At 51.7% G+C, this 25,577-nt stretch overlaps 1 protein-coding gene and 1 pseudogene across 1 annotated transcript in view; one reads left to right on the top strand and one right to left on the bottom strand.

The window, feature by feature from the left end:
* Positions 1 to 25,577, top strand: part of RCOR1 (REST corepressor 1) — a 745,358-nt gene that overhangs the window by 242,490 nt on the left and 477,291 nt on the right. The window lies entirely within an intron of this gene.
* On the bottom strand, positions 21,795 to 22,426 carry LOC147690208 (proton-coupled zinc antiporter SLC30A2 pseudogene; annotated as a pseudogene).

Here is a 25,577-nt window from a genome sequence, read left to right on the forward strand (position 1 = left end):
CTCTGAGGGTCGTCTTTGGGTTTGTGTGAACCTGGAAGTGGAGGTGTTCGGCGGCGGGGAAGGTGTCGTCGGCGTCGATCGTGATGCGGATGGTGTTCTTGTGGACGATGGCGATTCCTCCTCCGGTCTGGTTGACGCAGTCCCTCCTGATCTTGTATCCATCCGCGATGGCGATATCGGGGGCTGAGGAGGCGTTCATCCATGTTTCAGTGAGGAAGGCCATGTCTGGTGAGGTTGTGTCGAGCAGGTTCCAGAGTTCGACGGCGTGTCTGTGGACGGAGCGGGTGTTGAGCAGGATGCACTTGAGGTCGCTGCTGGAGTTTGGCTTGGCGGCTGCGGTGCCTGTTCGGAGGCAGGTGAACTTGCAGGTTGTGCGGGTGAAGGGTCCGTGGAAACGTTTCGTGGCGGCCCAGCAGCAGGTGGGCCTCCGGCCGGTATTGAGTGCGTTGAAGGCGGCGGCGTCGTAGGTTTGTCGGGTCGTCTTGCGTCGGTGGGGGCCAGGGGTCCTGACGCTGGGCGCTGTCCAGGCGCGGACGAAATATTTAACAAGGCCATGCGCGGACGGGCACAGACGGGCTTGCCTTCGGCGCACAATCGGCGCGCCCGCTGCGCGTACGCCATTTATGGCTAGGTGGGAGGGAGGAGCAGCTGGGAGGCGGGAGCGGGGTGGCGGCAAGGAGGGGGGCGATGATACAGAACGAAGAAGGGGGGCGGGGCCGCGGTGGAGCAGGAGCGGGGAGAACAGCGGGAAAACAGGCGGCAGGGAGGCACAAGACTGGAAAATACAGGGCACGACTAGCACACAGTGAGCACAATAGTGGGCACAATAGTAGTAAAAGAGAAAAACCATACCATACCTCACCTCACAGACAATCCAGCTACTGCACAGTGTAGGTTTTTCAATAAATTACCCAAAATCGCGTCTGCAACCCTCCCACATACACCAATATCTGGGAGCAACAATAGACACCTCCACAGCAAAGGCATATTCAAATCCAGCCAGGATAGCCAGCATTCAGTCTTATTCAAATATTTCTACCACACCACTCCCTGCCAGCATGAGTGTTCATGCAGCTTATAGGCATGATGGCCTCCTGCATATTCATCGTCCCCCATGCTCGACTTCAAATGCGCCCCTTACAGGAATGTCTAGCACGCAAGTGGAACCAAGCTCAAGGACAATTAAAAGACCTAGTGTTGGTAGACCGTCGCACTTACTGCTATCTGCAGTGGTGGAACCCACAAACTTTCCAAGGGCCGGTTCCACAGGTAGTGCTAACAGTGGACGCATCACTGACAGTTTGGGGAGCCCATCTACTTCAATATACAATCCAAGGTCTCTGGACAGTCAAACAAAAGACACTACATATAAATCACTTTAGTTACTGGCAATTATCCTAGCAATGAAAGCCTTTCAGAAATTCCTGCACAACAAGACTGTCCTAATCCGAACGGACAACATTACAGCCTTGTACTACATCCAAAAACATGGAGGAGGAGGAGGGGGAGGGGGCACACTCTCTGCAACTATTTGACCTAGCACAGAGCATCTGGAAGTGGAAAATCCCCAAAACATCTATTTCCTGGCAGAACACCTCCTGGGAATAGACAACCAGATAGCAGACCTACTAAGCCGGCAGTCAGCAAGTACACAAATGGGAGATTCATCCTCCAGTTCTCCAGCCATTCTTCCAAAAGTGGGGACATCCAGACATAGATCTGTTTGCCACAAACCAACACAAAATGCCCGTCCTTCGCCTCCAGGTTCCCACACCCGTTGTCACAAGGCAATGCGATATGGATGAACGGGTCAGGGAGATTTGCGCACGCTTTTCCACCAACCCCACTGATCCCATTAGTGGCGCGCAAACTAAGACATCAATCACTCAGGATGATCCTAGTTGCTCCTACATGGGCAAGACAACCATGGTACACAACGCACCTAGAACTCTCAGTTGGTCCACACCAAAGACAGTGCCTCTTGCCACAACTGCTATCACAGAACCATGGAGAAATCAGACATCCAGATCCCAATCAGATGAACCTAGCGATCTGGCTCCTGAGGTCCTAGAGTTCGAATATCTTAACTTGCCTCCAGACTGTATGAACATTATCAAGGAAGCAAGGCATCCCACTACAAGAGCATGCTACGCAGCTAAATGGAAAAGATTTGTAATTTATTGTAATAATAACCAAATCAATCCATTGGATGCCTCCATCCAGAATTTAATCTGTTGCCTGCTGCATCGTCAGAGATGTAACCTAGCATACTCATCCATAAGGCTACACCTTGCGGCTATAGCATCATATCTTCAAAACAGACATGTGTCCCTATTCAGAATCCCACCCATCAAAGCCTTTATGGAGGGACTCAAGAGTTATCCCTCCAAGGCATCCACCTTCTCCAGTCTGGAACTTAAGCTTAGTACTTACCAGACTCCTGGGACCACCCTTCGAACCACTTCATTCAAGTGAACTACAATTCTTAACATGGGAAGTGGCATTCTTAATTGCTATTACCTCCCTCAGGCGAGTGAGTGAGCTACAGGCACTAACCATTCAGGAACCTTTCATGCAAATACACCACAATAAAGTAGTGCTTCGTACAAAACCTAAACTTATGCCTGAAGTCATATCCACTTTCCACATCAATCAGTCCATAGAATAGCCATTTTTCTTTCAAAACCCGCAATCCGTGGCTGAAAGAGCTCTACACACACTTGACGTTAAAAGAGCTCTATCATATTACGTTGTCAGAACAAAGTCATTCAGAAAGACAAAGCAACTATTTGTAACTTTTTCAACACAACATAAGGGCAATCCCATTTCCAAGTCCGGAATAGCCAAATGGATAGTTAAATGCATTCAAATACGCTATCAAAAGGCAAAGCACACTTTAACAGTTCCCCCAAAATCAGACTCGCGCGTAAAATGGGGGCATCCATGGCTTTCCTAGGAAATATTCCCTTAAAAGACATATGTAGGGTAGCTACATGGTCTACCATACACACTTTCACTTAACACTACTGTGTTGACGTGCAAGCTAAGCAACAAGCCGCTGTAGGGCAGGCTGTCCTTAAAACTCTTTTTCAAACCACTGCAGCTGGTACAGGCGACCACAGCTAGAGGAGAAATTGCTATACAGTCTATGCTAATTCATAGCCCACATGCCTCCAACGGAAAATGCTACTTACCAGTATGCATCTGTTCTTGGCATGTAGGGCTGCTGACATTCTTATACCCACCCTCCTCCCCGGTGCCTGTCACAGCTGCATGGTTATCTTTCTTACATACATTTACTTGGTCATCTCTTACTTTCTTATACTTTCCTATACTCTACGGTTAACCCAGTTGGCTATATGCACAGTGCTCTTGAAGCCTATATATTAGTTGTAAACTGCTTTTCCGCTACATCAAGGTAATGGCGTGATGGCTCCTTACTCAATGCCATCATTCCTTGGACTGGCTAAAAATTTTGCCAGACTCTCAGCCTCTGGTTCCTCAAGATCAGAATTATGTTTTTCTGTCGACTAGGCTGCCATGACCTGTTCCATGACAAAATTATACCCTCTTACACCTTAATTTTCATTACATTACCCTCCGGTGGATACCTTTTCTTTGACAAGAGGTCTTTGACCCTTCCTGAGCCCAAGATCTGCGCTGGCGGTTCTTTCACGCCTCGAACACAAATTTAAAACGCCAGACCATTCACCTGCTTGTCTTGTCTTCAACAACAACATGACTCATTTTTTCTCCGGCGGCCCAGCGACGTCCTCGCAATCCCGCTTCTCCTTTGACGTTTTTCTCCCGACCGGGAAGGTCGATGACTCGTTTTATTGGAGGAAAAAGTTCTCCACAATGGCTGCAACCACTGTTTCAGCAGGCAGAAGTGCATCAGAAACAATAGACCATGTAGTGCACATTGCATCTACAAGTTTTAGACAGCTCGCAGCAGCGGCAGTATTGCAAAGACCAGGTTGGCAGAACGCTCTGATTTTGGCCCAGATGTTCAGACTAAAATAATGGACGCACCTTTTATGGGTAATACCTCTTTGGCCAACATGTTGAGCTGACACTACCCGCGCCTTCGGTTCTCTCCAGTATAGAAAGCAGCCCTTTCGTGGTGCCAGAGGATGCAGCTCCACATCCTCTTTCCCAAGGCGTTCCACCCGGTATCACTCCTACAGTCAGAACGAACCACATTATTCCACTCTAAATCGAATACAGGAGGTAATTCTTGTAGGAAACAACTACTTGCCTTAGAACCCGCCCTTAATCCATCCCGAAAAGGCTGAAGGTGGAATTTCTCTTTTATTCCATTTGGTCAAAGATGCCATTTGTCTGTTTGGGGTTTTAATAGTTGTGTCGAAAGGGCACACTCTAAAATTTGGCAAATTCCCTCTTGCTACACCTCTAAAGGGGACCTCTACCTCCTCATCTACGAGAGTCGTTTGCACAAGTGTCTATATTGATACAAACATGGACTGTCTAAGTGGTTTCAAATCTCCAACAACAGAGTTCGGGTTTACTCTCAGTTCCTCATCAACAAGCAAGTCAGGAAAGTAGACCCTGATTTTCGATCTTTGTGCAAACTTTTCAAATGTTGCACCTCAAGAAAGTCTTAAAGTTCTTATGCCAGAACGACTTTATAACTACACTCGACCTCCAGGATGTTTATTTTCATGTGCCACTCCTTCTAAAGCACAGGAAGCTGCTATGCTTTACAATAGGTACAAAACATTTTCAATTCTAGGTCCTACCTTTTCAACTTCGGTCCGCTCCACGTGTCTTTACGTAGATCCTGGCACCAGTGGCAGCCTGTCTACGTCTGCAAGACATACAAATGCATCATTACTTAGACAACTGTATAATAAGTGCTCGCTCTTATCAACAAGCAGTCCAGCACACCTAGACTTGTCAGTCACTGATTAAAAACCTGGTTTTCAATAAATCATGACAAGTCCCAACTAGTCCTAGCTCCGATATGAACATTTCTCGGAGCATCAATCAATACAAACCTAGCAAAGGTGTTTGTCTCACACAAACGACAGGCCTGCATCTCCCACTTCGTGGTTCTCCTACGTACAAAAAGGTCCATTTTAGTAGGTCCTCAAAGTCCATCCTGGCCTCGGCCTTCACCTGCATCCCGTTGGTTCCCAACTGCAGATTACACATGAGAAAAATGCTAGAAGAGCTAGGCAAGCAGTGGTGACCGCTATCTGGCTCATTCAACGACAACATCTTATTTACCTTTTGAATGAGGACACAGCTGGGCTGGTGGGCCCATGCTCCCAGTGTCGCAGCAGGCTACTCGCTCATCGGACGCTCCAACGCTCACCCTTACCACTGATGCCTCTCTGGAAGGTTAGAGAGCGCACATTCAGGGTTTTTTCCATCAAAGGCAGATGGACGCCTCTCCAACGCACGTCACACATTAACCGTTTGTAGTTATCCAGTTTCCTGGCTCTGAAAGCCTTCCGCTTCCTAGTGCGAGAGGAATCAGTGTTAGCGTGTACAGACAATACTATCACTATACACTATCTCAACAAGCAAGTACGCTATCATTGTCGCCCAAACAAGCACAACACATTTGCAAATAGGCCATTCACCATTATGTTAATATTTCTGCAATGCATGTTCCAAGGGTCTCGAACGTCATGATGGACTCCCTCAGCGGATCCGCCAAGGACAACCACAGGTGGGATCTCCACCAACAGACCATGGACCACATCTTATGCCTGGGAGGCCAACCAGACCTGGATCTGTTTGAGACGCCTCTCAACCGCAAATGCCTATACTATGCAATCTGGCTTCCCCACAAAAGATCGTGCGTAACTGCATTCGATGAACTTGTCAACAGTATTGCATTCGCTTTTCTGCCGACTCAGTTTGTGCCTCGTCTCCTGCAGAAAATGAGGTTCTAACCATGTCACATCCTACTCATTGTGCTCCGATGGCCTCGCCGACCGTGGTTCACGGGTCTCCTCCTACTCCCTTGCAGTGAACCTATCATGCTTCGCCCTTTGCCGCACCTTCTGACAGTGAAGTACGGACGGATTTACCATCCGCATTCCTCAGACCTCAAGCTTGCGGCTTCAACCTGAGCACTCTGAATTTGCTCACTTGTGCATTGCCTCAGACTGAAGGGAGGTTTCTCGCGCACGCAAGAGCCCCTCCACTACTAAGACTTATAAACTAAAATGTAAACGCTTTGGTATCTGGTGCGAGTCTGTCAGCATCAATTCCTTGCGCGCTACACCAGAGCAAATCCTACCAGTCTTTCTACTTCTGGCAAAGTCAGCCCGTTTCTCATTTCGTCTTGAAAAGTACTGGCTGCACTTCTCGTTTTCACCATGACTGATTCACGTCTATCTATTCCTCCAGATCATTTGCAAGTTCTTTTAGGGCCTCTACCGGATGTGCCCGCCCATCGGGCGTTCCCTGCTACTTGGCGCCTCAACGTCGTATTGGCCCAGCTTCTCCAAGCTTCTTTTGAACCAATCCATTTCATGGATTTGAATTTTCTAACATGGAAAGTTTCCCTCCTACTCGCTCTCACGTCCAAGGTTTATCTCATGCAACTTTGAAGGTCTTTTTGGCAGACTTTTCAAGGTATTGTCAGGATGGGTCCATCTCGCTTAATTCTGCAGGAATAATACAGCAGTTCTTTAAGGGACTATTCAGAATGTTTCTTGCTATACGTCGTCCACCTCCATCATGGCATCTTAATATAGTGTTGGCGCAGCTCATGCACCACCCATTTGAGCCAATTCACAGGGTGGATTTCAAATTCCTAACGTGGAAGGTTTCTCTTTTGCTGGCATTGACTTCATCTAGAAGAGTCAGTGATGTTCAAGCTTTCACCGTCAATTCACCTTTCTTACAATTCACATCCAATTCTGTGGTGCTACGTACAAACCCAAGGTTTATGCCTAAAGTGCTGTCTGATTTTCACCTGAACGAACCAGTCATCTTGAAGTTTTTTTCAAAATTCGCAATCCCCTGCGGAGAGGGCATTGCATACCCTTGACATCAGAAGATGATTTAAATTCTAATCTGAAAGAGACATGTTATGGATAGATTCCTTACCTTAGAATATCCCCAGGCGTCAGATTGGATCCGGAAATTTTTTGCGTAGCAATACCCCTTCGCGCCGGCAGGCGTCGTCTGCAGCTCCGCGTCCGTAGTCTGTGTCGTTAGTGTGAGAAGGTGGCCTAAAATGCAGTGGTCACTATTCTAGTGAACACTATGTATCAGTCCAACAACCCTTATTGATGATTGGTTGTAAGTCAACCTTATAGACCAGCTATCCTAGTAGCGTGGATACGAGCAGTCGAAGGCTAAAGACTCGAGAGGGCGTGTTAAGCCAGCTGTTATACCACATATACCCCTTGAACACCAAGTGAAAGGACACCACACAAGTGTTATGAAAATAAACAGTTATTTATTAAAGATCACAACAGCCCTGTACTCTTTATGAGGACAGGGTACTTAGCACAAACCAAAACTCTTACAAAAATACTTAAGTTAGCACAGTATATACAAATGCCCGAGGGGCACGGAAAACCATATACTAGAAAAGTGGAATGCGAAATTACTAGCAGGTAAGTACAATACTAATAGGCTTAGGAATCGCTAGGACTTAACTATAGAACCTTCAGATTACTTATAGGAGGCCTAGGGGACTCGGGTGCAGTGTGTGCACTCTCACGCGAGATGCGGGACAAAGTCTATGGTAGCTAGGAATTGCAAAGTTAGTGTTCTCGGGCGAACCCAACCTGGTAGGGAGAAAACGAAAGTAGATTCTGACCCTTGGATAGTGAGGCTATGCTGGGGCACCGAAATGCCGAAGTTACCTAGCCCAGGGGCTGCAGCTGCATAGGACTCAAAAGACGTCGGGAATCCTCGTTGACGGACCAGGAGCCTGGAATAAAGAAGTTGCTGGCAGGCAACCAGTGAAGAAAGTTCGGTGGATCCAAGCCTGGATCGATGGAAGATGACACCTGAAAGCAGAGGGGACCAAGTTCGAGACTACTAGCCAGTAGTCAGTGGGCACCAGGAGGGCACCGGATGGTAGCCACCTCGACAAGGCGTGCGGGTGACGCTGTGCTCAGAGATCACAAGGACCAGGAAGCGTTGTCGGCGACCAGGAAGGAGGATCGAGCTGTCCCACGAAGATAGAAGCTGTCGGCGTCGCTGGACCCAGGATTGGGCAACAAAGCCTTGGCAAATTCAAGCCCATGCGGTGGACCTAAAATGGCGTCTGGAGTGGACCAGGAGGGTCCGGGGTGCCTCTCTTCAAGAGGGAAGCAAGGGCCAGTCTGGAGCAACCAGACCAGCAGCAGTGATGTCGTCGGGCGTCGTTCAGAAGGCCACAAGCCAGCCGGCTAGTAGCCAAACAACGCGGTGCACAGCAAACAGCAGAAGGGCCCCACGCAGATCGTGGAGATGCAGGGAGGCTGATCTTGGGTGCTGGAGCTGTGCAGGGTCGGGGCTTCTCGGACCCCAAAGCACTCACCAGTGGAGGACACGGTGGGCTTGCAGTAAAGATGTCGTGTAGTCTTGGCGATCATCGGTCCCTCGAGGTCTCGTCGCACTCACGGTTCTCAGCTTTGCTGTAGAGGTGAGTAGAGGTCAGAGGTGCCAGGGAAGCCGGGTCTCGTCGAGCTGGGTCGTCGGATTCGTGATGAAGGACTTGCAGCAGACCGCAGTGGTCTTTAGGATGGTGCCCGCTTGATGCAGGGTGACTACTCCTTAGCCACAAGGGAGAATCTTGAAGAAGAAATCTTGAAGTCCTTTCGAAGAAAGTCGTGTCTTGATTCCAAAGATGATCTAATTTGAACAGGGGGCCCGCTCCCATCTTTATACTAAAAAAGGGGGCTGACCCGGTGACTAGGTCCTGCCTATGGGTGGGACTAGGAGGGGGGTGGTTACACCCCTCTGCCATGCCGGACTTCCCCAGGCCAGGGGCTGGTGTGCCCCTGGAACTGGTTCAGACCGGCCTATGCGTAGTGAGCACCGGGGTCACCTTCCTGAAAAGCCCTGCCTACCCAGGATACACAAAACCATGTCTGGGACGGTGCTAGCACCGCCCCTGACAGGAAACCCTTTGTCCAGGCTCCCCTCACTGGGAGGACTCCCAGCTGCAGGGGGTCAGACTCGTGTCTGTGGTGGCAGCATCCATTTTGTGGAGCTGAGGCTTTGCTTAACTTTAACCGGGGTTCACAGTTACATACATGTCGTGTCCCTCTAGAAGGGTGGAATGCTAACCCCGTCGCCAGAATTGGCGAGGGGTTAGTATTCCAATTCGTATGACACCTTACTCGACATGTTTTGATAAAGCAATACCAAAGTTAGCATTTAACCGCGAGGATTATAATGCACTTAAGAGTATATGGTATGCGATATCATGGAACAGCTATTAGGACTTGGTTCCGCAAGCTGCAGACAGGCTCAGCTCATGCCAGAGCACCATCTCACACGATTCCAAGCACTCTGCCTTCAGGATTGTCAAGGCCTGCCATAGGAGTGACTGATCGGAATCTGTGTGTCCATTTTAGGGTTAGGTATAGGTATACTACACCTACAGCAAAGGGTGATTACACGACTTTGCCCCAGCTGTCATGCAGCCAGTTGTGTCAAATTTAGGAGGCCAGCCAGGGGTGGCATAATACATGCTGCAGTCCCTGGCAGCCCTGGGTACACCTATGCCCTGAGTTACAGGGTCTGATAAGGTGGCCCAGTACCAATTGGAAATGTACCTAGGGTACATGGAATCCATTTTAAAGAGAGAGCAGTAGGCCTGGGGTCCTGATTGGCAGGATCCCAGGTCGACTATGTCCAAAACCAGCTAAAACACAGGGCAAAAAGGTGGGGGCAACCATAGTCAGGATGTACCTTCCTACACAACCACCCCCCAAACGAAAGGAGATAAGGCTATCCTTGTCCAGGTAAGCCTCTATTACCTAAGTGGCCATATAAGGAAGGACCAGCTCTGGCTTGGTTTCCCCCTGTGTCATGGTCCACTAGGCAACCCCTCACCCTAAGGGTATCTGAGGGTCTCCACCATAGGGAATCCCTGCCTCTGGTGTGTCTTGGGAAAGAAGAAGGCTGATGCTGGGATGGAGTACTGAAGTGAGGCTCCTCTACCTTTGGGCTCAACTTCCTCCAATCACCATTCATCATGTGTGCCTTTCTTTCTTTAGCTGAGATGCACTGAGCTCTCAGGGTCAGCCTCTGGCTACCTAAAGCTGGAGGCTGAGTCCCTCTGTTTGGCTTACTGGAGGGACAGGTCAGGTCTGGGGTTTTTAGGCCCCATGTTTGGCTGTGCCCAACAGTGTCCAGCTGTGGGAGGTCCCTAACTACTTTTAAGGGGGATCCCTCAGGAGTCTGACTTATTTTCACTTGGCTAGGTTTACCAGCTTCAGTGATCCTAATCTGTTGATTAAGGGGTTCTTTTGGACAGGGGGCCCTTTGGGGTCCACCACTGGCCTCCCTGACCTCCACAGCCCTGGGCTGACTGAGGCAGGGTAGAGAGGTGCAGGTTACCTGCTCCAGACTGGGTCCCACCTGGGAAGGGTCCACTGCCATCAGGGGCTCTGCCAGGCTAGGCCTGACTACCTCTGGGGCAGTTCCTTCAACAGGGGTAGAGTCAGTTCCCTGAGGAGGCTGGCTCTCACCTAGTGTCTGGGAGGGGGAAGACTCTTCTTCCTTCTTAATGCTCTCTGTTTGAGTGGAGTGATCCATTGTTTCAGGCTTCACAACCTCACTATCTGTCTGAGTAGAGGCTGAGACCATTTCAACCTTGCCAACCTTTTCAGGAGGGCACTCAGTCTGTGTTTGGGCTGTGACTGTCACAGCCCTCCTATCCTGTTCTGGAAAGTCTGTCTGAGCCTGGGCAGTGGCTACCACTGCCCTTCCAACCTTTTCAGGGAGGAATGGTGCTTGGACTGGGGCTGTAGCTATTACTGCCCCACTAACCTGTCTGGATAGGCCTATCATTCTGGAGTGAGTTTCTTGCTCCACCTCAGCCCATGCTGAGAGTTCCAGGTCATTCCCCAGTAAGCAATCTACAGGTAGGTTATCTGTCACTGCCACTCTCATGGGCCCTGTGACATTACCCCAACTGAGCTTGACTACTGCCATGGGATGCCTTCTCTTCACTCCATGAATGTCTGTCACCTGATAAGTAAAACCAGGGGTCAGTTGAGCAGAGGGGACCAGATGGTCACTCACCATGGTGAGGCTGGCCCCGGTGTCTCTGAATGCCTCAACTTTCTGACCATTCAATAAAACTTCTTGTCTATACTTTCCCAAAATGTGGGGTCCAGTAGTGAAGTTGGCAAACCCCATGCCAGTCTCACAGACAAGAGTGTGGTCAGGGAACCTGGCTAGGCCATAGTCCTCCTGATTGCCCAGAGTAATGCCCACCACATTCTTGGGGGCACTCCCACCACCTGGGGGATTACCACTAGTGGTAACAGGAGGTTTAGGAGTATTACCTGGGGGTATATTTCCCTTATTACCATTTTTAGGGCAACTGGCATCACTTTTGTAATGGCCCACCTGTTTACAGGTATGGCAATAAGGTTTCTTCTGTTCTGAAGGAGTGTTCTGGGACACACCACCCTTGTTGGAGTTTTGGGGCCCTTGGGAAGTCTTCTCTGTGGATTTATCCCCACCCTTCTCTTGAGGCTTGGTTGATTCCTTTTTCTGGTCACCACCCTGGTTTTTAGGCCTAACCCTGGTTCTGCCCCATTTGTCTGCCCTCTTACCCAATTCCTGTGGAGAGGTCAACTCAGAGTCTACCAGGTGCTGATGTAATAGCTGGTTCTGACAATTATTTAAGATTTGCTCCCTCATAATTAGATTATACAATCCTTTAAAATCAGTAACCTTACTACCCAGTAGCCAGCCTTCAAAAGCCTTAGTGGCACAATCAACAAAGTCAGTCCAATCTTGAGACTGAGTTTTCTGGGTGTCTCTGAACAGCATCCTGTATTGTTCAGTGGTTAAACCAAACCCATCAACCAGTGTATTCTTCAAGATTTGGTAATTGTTAGCATCCTCCACCCTTGTGGTGAGGAGCTTATCTTTACCTTTACCATCAAAGGAGAGCCACAAGATAGCTGCCCACTTACTTTGGGGAACACCCTGCACAGTGCAGGCTCTCTCCAAAGCAGTAATCCATTAGTGGATGTCATCCCCTTCTTTAAAGGGGGGCACTATCTTATTCAGGTGCTTTGTATCAAAACTCCTTTCCCTATTGCTAGGTTTATTGCTGCCACCAGTGGGCTGTAGCCCACATAATTCTTGCTCTCTAGCAAGGGCAAGTCTCTCTTTGGCAGGGCAAGTTCTTCCCTTTCAATCCTCAGTTTGACTGCCCTTTCTTCTGCTTCATACACTCTCCTCTTAGGGGGAAGACATCCCTCTGTGAGAAGAGTTGAGAGAGCCATTGGTTCGAAAGGATCTGTTAGAGCCTCTTGATAGAGACCTAACTCGTCCATTCCCAATGTTAAGCTGACCTGATAGTGGCCCCAGGGGTCCCCCAGTACCACTGTCATGTTTGCTTAAGTTGGACCTGCTTAGTCTAACGACTTCTACCTGTCCCTTATTTGCCTCATCCCCAGAGGGATCCTCATCCTCATCATCCTCCACATCTTCGTTCTCAGTTGAGAGGTGGATGAGGTCAGGGTCACCTCTGGTTCCCTCAAGGGGAGGCATACCTCCTTCTGGATTAGAAGAGCTAAGAAGGGTCTCAGCTTTTCTGGCATCATAAGTCTCCAAGAGACCAATCAGAAAGGAAGTTGTGGGGTTAGACCCCTGCTTGATCTTCCTGGAGTGACACACTTGTCTTAACTCCTTGAAGCTCAGCACAGTATATCTTGAAGGGATGACCTGTGGAGGGTCAGCTGACACAAGGGGAGACTCAGAGTTTCCTCCTTTGTCCGACATACTGTTTCTAGTGTCGTGTAAGTGATGCACCTACCTACACTATGTGTTTACCTACTGATCCCTTGCTAAGAGTTGCAGCCAATGTGTGCTAAGCCTTGAGGAGCTGCAACAGCTGGTTCAGTAGAACTCAGAGTATTCTAAGCTTAGTTATATGTACTAACAGTACTTATGTGATCTTTCAACAAGATATTCTTAGGATACGTGTGGTAAAACAGCAAGCTCAAATCCCAACCGCTTGGTACACCATGTGAGAAGTTGGCCTGATATGCAGTGCTCACTATTCTAGTGAACACTATGTATCAGTCCAGCAACCCTTATTGATGATTGGTTGTAAGTCAACCTTATAGACCAGCTATCCTAGTAGCGTGGATACGAGCAGTCTAAGGCTAAAGACTCGAGAGGGCGTGTTAAGCCAGCTGTTATACCACATATACCCCTTGAACACCAAGTGAAAGGACACCACACAAGTGTTATGAAAATAAACAGTTATTTATTAAAGATCACAACAGCCCTGTACTCTTTATGAGGACAGGGTACTTAGCACAAACCAAAACTCTTACAAAAATACTTAAGTTAGCACAGTATATACAAATGCCCGAGGGGCACGGAAAACCATATACTAGAAAAGTGGAATGCGAAATTACTAGCAGGTAAGTACAGTACTAATAGGCTTAGGAATCGCTAGGACTTAACTATAGAACCTTCAGATTACTTATAGGAGGCCTAGGGGACTCGGGTGCAGTGTGTGCACTCTCACGCGAGATGCGGGACAAAGTCTATGGTAGCTAGGAATTGCAAAGTTAGTGTTCTCGGGCGAACCCGACCTGGTAGGGAGAAAACGAAAGTAGATTCTGACCCTTGGATAGTGAGGCTATGCTGGGGCACCGAAATGCCGAAGTTACCTAGCCCAGGGGCTGCAGCTGCAGAGGACTCAAAAGACGTCGGGAATCCTCGTTGACGGACCAGGAGCCTGGAATAAAGAAGTTGCTGGCAGGCGACCAGTGAAGAAAGTTCGGTGGATCCAAGCCTGGATCGATGGAAGAGGACACCTGAAAGCAGAGGGGACCAAGTTCGAGACTACTAGCCAGTAGTCAGTGGGCACCAGGAGGGCACCGGATGGTAGCCACCTCGACAAGGCGTGTGGGTGACGCTGTGCTCAGAGATCACAAGGACCAGGAAGCGTTGTCGGCGACCAGGAAGGAGGATCGAGCTGTCCTACGAAGATAGAAGCTGTCGGCGTCGCTGGACCCAAGATTGGGCAACAAAGCCTTGGCAAATTCAAGCCCACGTGGTGGGCCTAAAATGGCGTCTGGAGTGGACCAGGAGGGTCCGGGGTGCCTCTCTTCAAGAGGGAAGCAAGGGCCAGTCTGGAGCAACCAGACCAGCAGCAGTGATGTCGTCGGGCGTTGTTCAGAAGGCCACAAGCCAGCCGGCTAGTAGCCAAACAACGCGGTGCACAGCAAACAGCAGAAGGGCCCCACGCAGATCGTGGAGATGCAGGGAGGCTGATCTTGGGTGCTGGAGCTGTGCAGGGTCGGGGCTTCTCGGACCCCAAAGCACTCACCAGTGGAGGACACGGTGGGCTTGCAGTAAAGATGTCGTGCAGTCTTGGCGATCGTCGGTCCCTCGAGGTCTCGTCGCACTCACGGTTCTCAGCTTTGCTGTAGAGGTGAGTAGAGGTCAGAGGTGCCAGGGAAGCCGGGTCTCGTCGAGCTGGGTCGTCGGATTCGTGATGAAGGACTTGCAGCAGACCGCAGTGTTCTTTAGGATGGTGCCCGCTTGATGCAGGGTGACTACTCCTTAGCCACAAGGGAGAATCTTGAAGAAGAAATCTTGAAGTCCTTTCGAAGAAAGTCGTGTCTTGATTCCAAAGATGATCTAATTTGAACAGGGGGCCCGCTCCCATCTTTATACTAAAAAAGGGGGCTGACCCGGTGACTAGGTCCTGCCTATGGGTGGGACTAGGAGGGGGGTGGTTACACCCCTCTGCCATGCCGGACTTCCCCAGGCCAGGGGCTGGTGTGCCCCTGGAACTGGTTCAGACCGGCCTATGCGTAGTGAGCACCGGGGTGCCACTCAGCAGTCACCTTCCTGAAAAGCCCTGCCTACCCAGGATACACAAAACCATGTCTGGGACGTTGCTAGCACCGCCCCTGACAGGAAACCCTTTGTCCAGGCTCCCCTCACTCGGAGGACTCCCAGCTGCAGGGGGTCAGACTCGTGTCTGTGGTGGCAGCATCCATTTTGTGGAGCTGAGGCTTTGCTTAACTTTAACCGGGGTTCACAGTTACATACATGTCGTGTCCCTCTAGAAGGGTGGAATGCTAACCCCGTCGCCAGAATTGGCGAGGGGTTAGTATTCCAATTCGTATGACACCTTACTCGACATGTTTTGATAAAGCAATACCAAAGTTAGCATTTAACCGCGAGGATTATAATGCACTTAAGAGTATATGGTATGCGATATCATGGAACAGCTATTAGGACTTGGTTCCGCAAGCTGCAGACAGGCTCAGCTCATGCCAGAGCACCATCTCACACGATTCCAAGCACTCTGCCTTCAGGATTGTAAAGGCCTGCCATAGGAGTGACTGATAGGAATCTGTGTGTCCATTTTAGGGTTAGGTATAGGTATACTACACCTACAGCAAAGGGTGATTACACGACTTTGCCCCAGCTGTCATGCAGCCAGTTGTGTCAAATTTAGGAGGCCAGCCAGGGGTGGCATAATACATGCTGCAGTCCCTGGCAGCCCTGGGTACACCTATGCCCTGAGTTACAGGGTCTGATAAGGTGGCCCAGTACCAATTGGAAATGTACCTAGGGTACATGGAATCCATTTTAAAGAGAGAGCAGTAGGCCTGGGGTCCTGATTGGCAGGATCCCAGGTCGACTATGTCCAAAACCAGCTAAAACACAGGGCAAAAAGTTGGGGGCAACCATAGTCAGGATGTACCTTCCTACAGTTAGCGCCGGAATGCCGTCGTCGGAGTACTTAGACGCCGCCCATGCGCGCTGACGTCAGTTCTTCTTTTTTCCGCGCCAGCTAGCGCAGATCCGGAGATGCTCTACCCCTAGTCATTTTTTGACTAAACTTTTTGATCTTTTAGATCATTTCTCTACTAGAGTCTTCGACTCTAACGGTGCCGGTAGGGATGCCCGGGTTCAACCCCTGCTCGAAGTGCGACTGACTGATGTCGGTTACCGACCCCCATCGCCGGTGCCTGAAGTGTTTAGGCCTCGACCACGACGACCGCACCTGCTCAGACTGCTGGGCCCTGACTTCTAAAGCTAGGCGGGAGCGGTCCCGCAAGCGACTCGAGCTCCGGCAGTCGGCCCGTGCCGTTCCAGGTCCCGGTCCCACGGGAGGTCGAGGGACCGGTCGCGGGGTCTGAGTCATCGCAGCTCCGGGAGTGGACATCGGTCGTCAGGATCCAAGTCCTCGGGTAAGATGCATAAGAGGTCGGAGAGACGACATTGTTCCTCCGACCCACCCCGACGCTCACACGATGCGGCCGGGGGTTCGGGCGACCCCACCCACTCGGCTCCGACGGAGTCGCAAGCATCGCCGCCTGCCACACACCTTTGGGTCCCTGGGCACGGCGCGTCGTCGGAGGAGACGAGCGGTACCTCATGGCCATGAGGTCCCTCCCTCCTCCGCCGGGTTCTGCGGCACCTCCGGGCCTGACGGTCCCGGCTGGAGGCCCTAGCGGGTCGGGTGCTTCGGCCCAGACGCCGTCGGGTGCCTCGGCCCCGACGCTGCAGGACATCACCGGATCCGCTTCCGGATCCAGGTCGTCGCCGGTCGACCTCACAGGCGCCGGGCTTGCAGCTGGCGCCCACTGTGGACGCCATCCCCAATCTTTCCTTCGATCTGACTCTGGCGCCAGAACGGCGCCGCTGGGCGCCGCTTCCGACAGCCTTTGGAGATTTTTATTTCCATGAGGAGGCCCAGTCTGTTGCACCTGTTTTACAGGAAACTGGTGATGAGGGTGACTGGGAGGGGTCTGAGGACCCTCTGGCCAGTCTCAAGAGGACTGGACCTATGAGCTTGGGGAGGCCAGTGGTATTGACACTTCGCCAGACACTGGATTTGTCTCCCCTCCCACCGTGGCTACGGAGGAGGGGGCTGCTTATAGTGTAGTGTTGACGAGGGCGGCCAAGGCCTTAAACCTTGAGCTCCCTGTTGCGGCCGTGAGGACTAACCTCCTCACTGAGGTACTCAAACCGCAGGCAAGCTCCAGTGAGCCTCTACTGCCGTTCAATGAGGCCTTGTGTGACGTTCTTGTGGGCACTTGGTCCAAGCCCGCCACTGGTCCGCCTGTGGATAGGAACGTGGCCAGACGCTACCACCCGGCCCCGGGCGACCCTTGCTTTTTGTCCACCCATCCTACCCCCGAGAGCCTGGTTATCCAGGCCTCTACTTCCCAGACCGCATTCCCGATGGCTCTGCCCGATTGGGAATCCAAGAGATATGAACAATTCGGGAAGAAAGTGTTCTCGTCCCTGAGTTTGGGGCTGCGGTCTGCCAATCCCGCGTGTCTCTTGGGCTGCTACACCCACACCCTGTGGGACACGGTCGCTGACGTGCTGCCACAATGTCCGGAGAAGGTCCGGGCTCAACTCCCCCAAGCCCTTGTGGAGGGCCGAGATGCAGCGCGATATTCCATCCGGTGTGGGCTGGATACCACGGATTCACTGGGCAGGGCGATGGCAACGACAGTGGCCGTTCGACCCCACGCCTGGTTGAGGTCCGCCAACTTCTCGGCCGATGTCCAGGCCACACTCCTGGACATGCCGTTCGATGGCCGTCGCCTCTTTGGCGACAAGGCAGACCAAGCGCTTGAGCGTTTTAAGGACTCCAGGGCTACGGCCAAGTCCTGGGCCTCTCGGCCACACGCCAGCAATCGGTTGCCTTTCGCTCCTTTCGTGGCCACGGAAGGGGCGCCCCCACACGTGCTGCCAGCCACGCACCGCAGAATGTTCAACAGCGCGGTGGCGGCCGTGGAAACCGCCGTGGCGGTGTCGGGGACAACGGCGAGGCCAGTCCACACCTCTCTCCGCAGCACCTGCCTCAAAACCTTCCTGTAGGAGAGTAGGGTCTGCAATCCTATGATCACCCCAGATTTTTGCTTTTTGCTTCACTGGTTTACGGCTTTCCCTGGCTGTGGGCCTGCTAATCAGACCCACAGCCTAGCTGTTCTCTCTAAATTGGCTCACATGTACCTTAGGTGCATTTACCAATTGGTACTGGGCCACCTTAAGAGTCCCTGTACAGTATACCTTAGGTATCCGGGGCATAGGTGTACCCAGGGCCTACCAGGAGCTGCAGCATGTATTATGCCACCCCTGGCTGGCCATCTAAATCTGACACAACTGGCTGCACGACAGCTGGGGCAAGGTGGTGTAAACACCCTTTGCTTTAGATATAGTATCCCTATATCTAACCCTAAAATAGACACATGTATTCCTATCAGTCACTCCTATGGCAGGCCTTAACAATCCTGAAGGCAGAGTGCTTGGAATTATGTGAGATGGTGCTCTGGCATGAGCTGAGCCCGTCTGCAGCTTGCGGAACCAAGTCCTAATAGCTGTTCTATGATAACGCGTACCATATACTCTTAAGTGCATTATAATCAATTCTGGCGACGGGGTTAGCATTCCACCCTTCTAGAGGGACACGACATGTGTAACTGTGAACCTCGGTTAAAGTTAACTCGAGCCTCAGCATCACAAAATGGATGCTGCCACCACAGACACAAGTCTGACCTCCTGCTGCTGGGAGTCCTTCCAGCGAGGAGAGCTTGGACAAAGGGTTTCCTGTCAGGGGCGGTGCTAGCACCTCCCAGACAGGGTTTTGTGTATCCCAGGTAGACAGGGCTGAGAAGGAAGGTGACTGCAAGTGGCACCCCGGTGCTCACTATGCATCTGCCGGTTTGAACCAGTTCCAGGGGCACACCAGCCCCTGAGCTGTGGAAAGTCCGGAGAGGGGTGTAACCACCCCCTTCCTGGTCCCACCCATGGGCAGGACCTAGTCGCGTGCCAGCCTCTTTCTTTAGTATAAAGGTAGGAGCGGGCCCCCTTCCCAAATTGGATAATTCTGAATCTTGATGACTTTCCACAAAAGAACTCTTGAACCTTTCTGAAGACTCTCCCTTGTGGCTAAGGAGTAGCTACCCTGCACCAGCGGGCACCATCTAAGCGCATGCGGTTTGCTGCACGTCCATCCTCCGGATCAAGACTGCCCAGCTTGACGAGACCCGGCTTCCCTGGCACCTCTGACCTCTACCTACATAATCAGCCCAGCTGAGATCCGTGGGTGTGACGAGACCTTGAGGGACCGGCCATCTTCAGAACTGCACTACGCTTATCCAGCACGACCGCCGAGGGATCCTTGAGTGAGTGCTTTGGGGTTTGAGAAGCCCTGACCCTGAGCAGCTCCAGCACCGAAGTCCTGCCTCCCAGCATCCACAAGATCTGCGTGGGGCCCTTCTGCTCTTTGCTGCTCATTGCGTTGTCCTGCTACTTGCCTGCTGGCTTGTGGCCCTCCTGACGACGAACCACGACACTTCCATCGCTGGTCTGGTTGCTCCAGACTGGCCCTTGCTCCCCTCCAACAGAGGAGCACCCCGGACCCTCCTGGTCCACTCCAGACGCCATCTTGAGTCCACCGCGTGGGCTTGCATTTGCCAAGAGTTGTTGCCCCAATCCTGGGTCCAGCATCGCCGACAGCAGATACCTTCGTGGGACAGCTCGCACCTCCATCCTGGTCGCCGACAATGCTTCCTGGTCCGAGAGACTGCAGAGCCAAGCGTCGCCCACTCACCTGGTCGAGGTGACTTCATCCGGTGCCATCCTGGTGCCCATCTGATCACTGGCTAGTGATTAAGAACTGAGTCCCCTCTGCTTTCAGGTCGTCTCCATCTTCGATCCAGGCTTGGATCACATCGAACTTCATCACTGGTCGCCTGCCAGCAACTTCTTCTTTCAGGCTCCATAAACTGTAACGAGGATTCCCGACGTCTTTTGAACCCTATGCAGCCGCAGCCCCTGGGCTAGGTAACTTGAGTATTTCGGTGCTCCAACATAGGTTGGCTATCTAAGTGTCTAGATCCTTTTTCGTTTTCAGATTAACTAGTCGGATTCGTCCGATAACTGTAACTTTACGAAATCTAGCATCCATAGACTTTGTCCCGCATCCCGCGTGAGAGTGCACACTCTGCACCCGATCCCCCTAGGCCTCCTGCTCCTAACCTGAAGGTTCAGTAGTGTAGTCGTAGCGATCCTAAAGCCTCTGGATCCTGTTACTTACCTGCTTGTATTTTGCATTCCACTTTTGTAGTATATGGTTTTTCGTGCCCCTCGGGCATTTGTGTAAATTGTGCAACTTGAAGTATTTTCTTAAGAGTTTTGTTGTGTGCTTAGCTCCCTGACTCATAAAGAGATCAGGGTAGACTTGTTATAAATAAATATCCTTTTATTTTCATAACAACTTGTGTGGTGTCCTTTCACGTGTTTAAGGGGTATATGTGATGGTATAACAGCTGGCTTAACACGCCCTCTAGAGCAGGGGTCTCCAACCTTTTGTGTAGTGTGAGCTACTTCTGGTCAGTGAAAATCGCCGTGAGCTACTAAACCCCAAGCAACTTGAGCATTTTTCGAGCAACCTCCCCCGCGCAGTTTTATTGACGTTAAGCCTATTTGTTCAGAGCCCATGGGCCCTATACTGTGTCTTCAACACAATAACACTGAAAGAAACAACTTTTTTCCCTTTTTACATGTGCACTGCCTTCTGCAGCACAGTGAGACAAAATGCTAAAGCACAAGCCACAACAGTGACACAACAAAAGCACAAGCCGTGCAAGCGGAGGCTGATGCTTGTCGGAATGGGACATAAAAGAGGCTCTGGCACCAAACTAAAAGCAGCCCCATAAGCTGGGTCTGATGGCTTACTGCACTGAAGCAGCCACTGCAGGGGCCTGTGCTTGACCTCATGGACACAGGTTTAAATCCCAGCAGGTCCACTCATCCTTTCATCCATTTGAGGTCGATATAATGAATAACCTTGAGTTGGGTAACAATAAACATCTGTTATTCAGCCCCAGGACACCTTCAGGTAATCATGCGCTTTGCAACTAGATCTGTTATGTTATTAAATATAGGGCAGGCAAATGAAATAGCTAAAATAAAGTGGCCCACATTTGCAAAATAAGTCAAACTTAGACATGTTGTAGGACGGTGTTTTCAAGGTATGGAAGACTACTTGGCTATTTTTGCTTGCAGCAGGCAATGTTTGGTACTATCAGAAAAATTTACAATAAAAAGCATCCCACCAGCCAATAAAATCGGCACACAAATAGCCAAAACCCAACAGACAAGCATTGGCACAGACTACCAACCTATAAAATTGTCACACAAACAGACCACAAAACAACCATGCATAACATCCTGAGTGGCCACACGACACCATGAAACAGTCAAGGACTCACTTTGGAAAGGCCAGAGATGGGAAGCCAGAGCTGCCTGTGTCCCTGAAGAGCACACAGAGGCCAGTGAAAAGGCACATTGTGGTCCAGCCCACCTCTGGTTCAGTCAGCACAGGCTCAGAATGGACCGGCTTGAGAGATAGAAGCTTAAATGGGGCATGGCAGTGGAGGTTGGTGACAACTATTGGATGTCATATTGAAGTGAAGGCAGGAGTCAGAAAGCTAGCATCAGTGTAACAACAACAAACTTTTTTTTTTCAAATAGCCTTCTGCACCTCTGACTTGTTCCCACACACAGCTGTGTTTCACAGGTCCATCAATCGAGCCTCTTTGCTAAGGGCGAACAGGGAGTCTTCAGTCAGAGGGGTCTCGACATTCAGAGCAGTCTTTCATATCCTCCAAGTAGTTCTCAATCTGGATTGTCGTGGTGTGGAAGTTACATTTGCTATGTAAGTGGGTGCTGGCTTCTTTGAGCAATACCTTGGCATCAGCATCTTTATTGATCGCAATGTGCACAGATGGCACTGGCTGCGACACAGTTAGTGCCCAGATGTGGTGGCTGTGCAGCGCCTTCAGTCTCGGGATGCGCAGCAGAGATTCCTTCACAGCACTGAAGTCTACTCTACGTCCCTTGAGTCCCTTCCATCAGTACGAGCAGCACATCCCTCAGTATGGCTAGTATAGTGTGACCCCCAGGACCAGGATGGAAAAGACGAGGAACGTACAGATAGGATCCACAATTTTATACTCTGGCTGGATGTAGATGATGTAAGAAGCCACCAGTACCCCAACGCTCTGCACCAGGCCCCCCACAACATGAATGAAGGCAGCTCGCACACTGGTGCTCTGCTCCTTCTCGGGGGTGGTCTTGTGCGAATGTTCATGTGATCCTTCGTAGGGCCATGACTATGACCATGCCCAGTCTGATGCAGGATAAAACCCACCATTATGATGTTAACTGCTCGTAATGGTGATGTGATTACCATAATATTCCCTGCCCACTCTCACCACATACTTCCGGTGCCCTCTTCAAGACCGGCTCTAAGCCCATGCTATTGCCCACTGCACCCTGTCTCCTGTTTCTGCTCTGTCCTCCGCTGCTCTCACTCTGTGCTTCTGGTACCCCCTGTCTGTCCGGTTCTGTGCCACAGGACCCTGCCTCTGTCCCACTCCCTACTCACTGCATATCCATGGCTAAGGTCCCTTACCCTGTCCCTGAACTGCTCACCACTGTCCTCTATTGCTGCACTCCCCCCTGTCCCTTGTTCTGCCCAACATGTCTGCCTTTCTGCCACTGCTCCCTGTCCCAACCCCTACACTCTGTCCTGGCTCCCGGACACGCTCTCTGTTACTGCACCTTGCCTATGCTCCCTGCCCCTTCTCTAAACCTACTCTGCCCTTATCCTGCCCTTGCTCCTGTCCTGAGCCCTGTTCACCATCTCTGGCTCTCCCTCACTCTTTCCTTGCCCCCCTATCTCCCGGTCCATGCCCTAAGTCTGTCAGTGACATCTCGACAATCTTCTCATCGAACCCTCTGTCTCTCTCCATCCCCACTGTCTCTCCCCAGCCCCTCTCTCTCCACCTACCCCTACTGTTTCCCCAGGCCCCCTCTCTGTCCTGCCTCTCACAGTATCTCTGCGCCTCCACTGTCTCTCCTGAGCCCCTCTCTTGTCTGCCCCTCACTGTCTCTCTCCGCCCCAACTGTCTCTACCCAGCCCCTCTCTCTCTTGCTCCTTGCGGTCTCTTTCAGTACAGCTGCCCCCCTCTCTCTCACTCTCTTTCCAGCACCCCAGTCTCTCCCTAGCACCACTGTCTCCTCCTGCCCCTGTCTGTCCTGCCCTTCACTGTGTCTCTCCAGTGGCCCCTCTCTGTCTCTCTCCAGCTCATCTGTCCATCCCCAGCTCCTCCCTCTCTCTTTCTGCCCATCCCTTCTCTCTCTTTCTTTCCAGCCCCTCTCTTAACACCGCCTTCAATCTCGTAGTCACAAAACCAGAGATTATCAGGTCACCACCCAGATGGCAAGAACTGAGAGCAAAGACCTACTTTGCTCCAGCCTCGCTCTGGTTCCCCGGCCCCTCTCTGGCTCTGCCCCCCAATGCTGTGGTCGCAGAGCTGATAGTGCCCGAGCCCGGCCTGTGCAATGGGGGAAGAGGGTGTGTGGGGGGGGGGGGTTGGGGGAAAGGGGTGCAAAACTCTTGCACTGGCTGCAAAGTCCCCTCCTCCGCTTCAGTTGACCCTCCTCAATGAACTCCGCTGATTGACCCTCTCGCAGCACTGACCCTCCCCTGCCCATTGTTTCTCCCTTACTGGGCCCAAGCATATTTCCAACAGCCACACCACTCAGTATCCCTCGGTGCACCCGGCCCTTGTCACCATTCCACCGCCAGACTGCAGCAAAGGAACGTCATCCTCTTCGGCCCGCCCCATCACATCTAAGCGCAAGCCAATTGGAGCAGCTGCGTTGGGTGAGGGCGGGCAACAGACACGGAAATAAGCCTAAATAGCCCAAAATAAAACGAATGGGCTACTAAATTGAGCAGCACTCGGCGAGCTACTCGCAGAGTCTCGGCGAGCTACCGGTAGCTCGCGATCGACAGGTTGGAGACCCCTGCTCTAGAGTTTAGCCTAAAGACTGCTCTTGTCCATGCTACTAGGATAGCTGGTCTATAAGCTTGACTTACAACCAATCATCAATAAGGGTCGTTTGGAATGATACACAGTGATCACACTTCCTAGTCCGAGTTTTCAGGCCCATGTGACTCCAGTGGGGGGCAGGGTTCACCTTCACCTCTCCCACTGGCGCACTGTCACATCGGACAGGTGGGTGCTGCAGATCGTCCGAAGGGGCTACTCCCTCCCCTTCGAGGCAACCCCTCCAGCCATGCCACCGCAATTCCACCGCGTGTCGGGGGATCACTTGCAACTTCTGCAAGAGGAAGTCACAGCCCTCTTGGCCAAGGGGGCTATCGAGCGCGTTCCTGGGCCAGAAGTAGGGTGTGGTTGTTACTCCCACTACTTTCTGGTACACAAGAAGGGCAAAGGGGCCCTACGACTTATCTTGGACCTGCGGAACGTCAACGGCTTCCTCCGGAAGGAGAAGTTCAGGATGCTGACTTTGGCTCAGGTCTTAGCTGCCCTGGAGACTGGCTGGTAGCGTTGGACTTGCAGGACGCTTATTTTCACATCCCCGTCCTGCTTGCCCACCGGCGTTACCTGCGGTTCACAGTAGGCCACGAGCACTTTCAGTTTACCGTGCTCCCCTTCGGCCTTACCAGCGCCCCACGGGTGTTCACGAAGGTGATGGCGGTGGTCGCAGCTCATCTTCGCAGGTTAGGGGTGTCAGTCTTGCCCCTACCTCGACGACTGGTTGTTAAAGGCGGGCTCGCCCCAGACAGTCGTCAGCCACCTCCAGACTACGGCCGACCTCCTGCACTTGCTGGGGTTCGCCATCAACGTGCCGAAGTCGCACCTGTGTCCCTCTCAGAAGATTCTCTTCATCGGAGCGTTTCTAGACTCGGCGCAGTTTCAGGTTTATCCTCCCTAACAGCGGGTTCGGTATATTCAGGCTCTGATTCCGATCTTTCAGCCTTTTTCCCCCCCGAGTCTCGGTCAGGTTGACGCTGCGGCTTCTGGGGCTGATGGCCTCCTGCATCCTTCTGGTGCATCACGCCCGGTGGCGGATGCGGGCTCTGCAGTGGGACCTGAAGTTTCAGTGGGCCCAGCATCAGGGCAACTTGTCCGATCAGGTCTTGATCTCGGAGGGCACTGCAAGACAGTTTAAGTGATGGCTCACGGACCGCGATTGGGTCAGTGGCAGAGCACGTGGTTGTTACGGACGCGTCCCTCCAGGGCTGGGGAGGCCACATGGGAGAGGCGGAGATCAGAGGCCTCTCGTCTCCGGCGGAGTCCCGGCTCCATATCAACCTTTTGGAGCTGTGGGCGATCCGACTAGCACTGAAGGCATTCCTCACCTCTGTCCGGGGGAGTGTAGTGCAGGTGTTCCCGGACAACACCACCGCCATGTGGTACTGCAACAAACAGGGCGGGTGGGGTCATGGACCCTATGCCAGGAGGCTCTCTGCCTCTGGCAGTGGCTGGAACATTAATTGAACCTGGTGGTTCAACACCTGGCAGGTT

Source organism: Lissotriton vulgaris, chromosome 9 (genome assembly GCF_964263255.1).
Source record: "Lissotriton vulgaris chromosome 9, aLisVul1.2, whole genome shotgun sequence".
Classification (NCBI taxonomy): Eukaryota; Metazoa; Chordata; class Amphibia; order Caudata; family Salamandridae; genus Lissotriton; species Lissotriton vulgaris.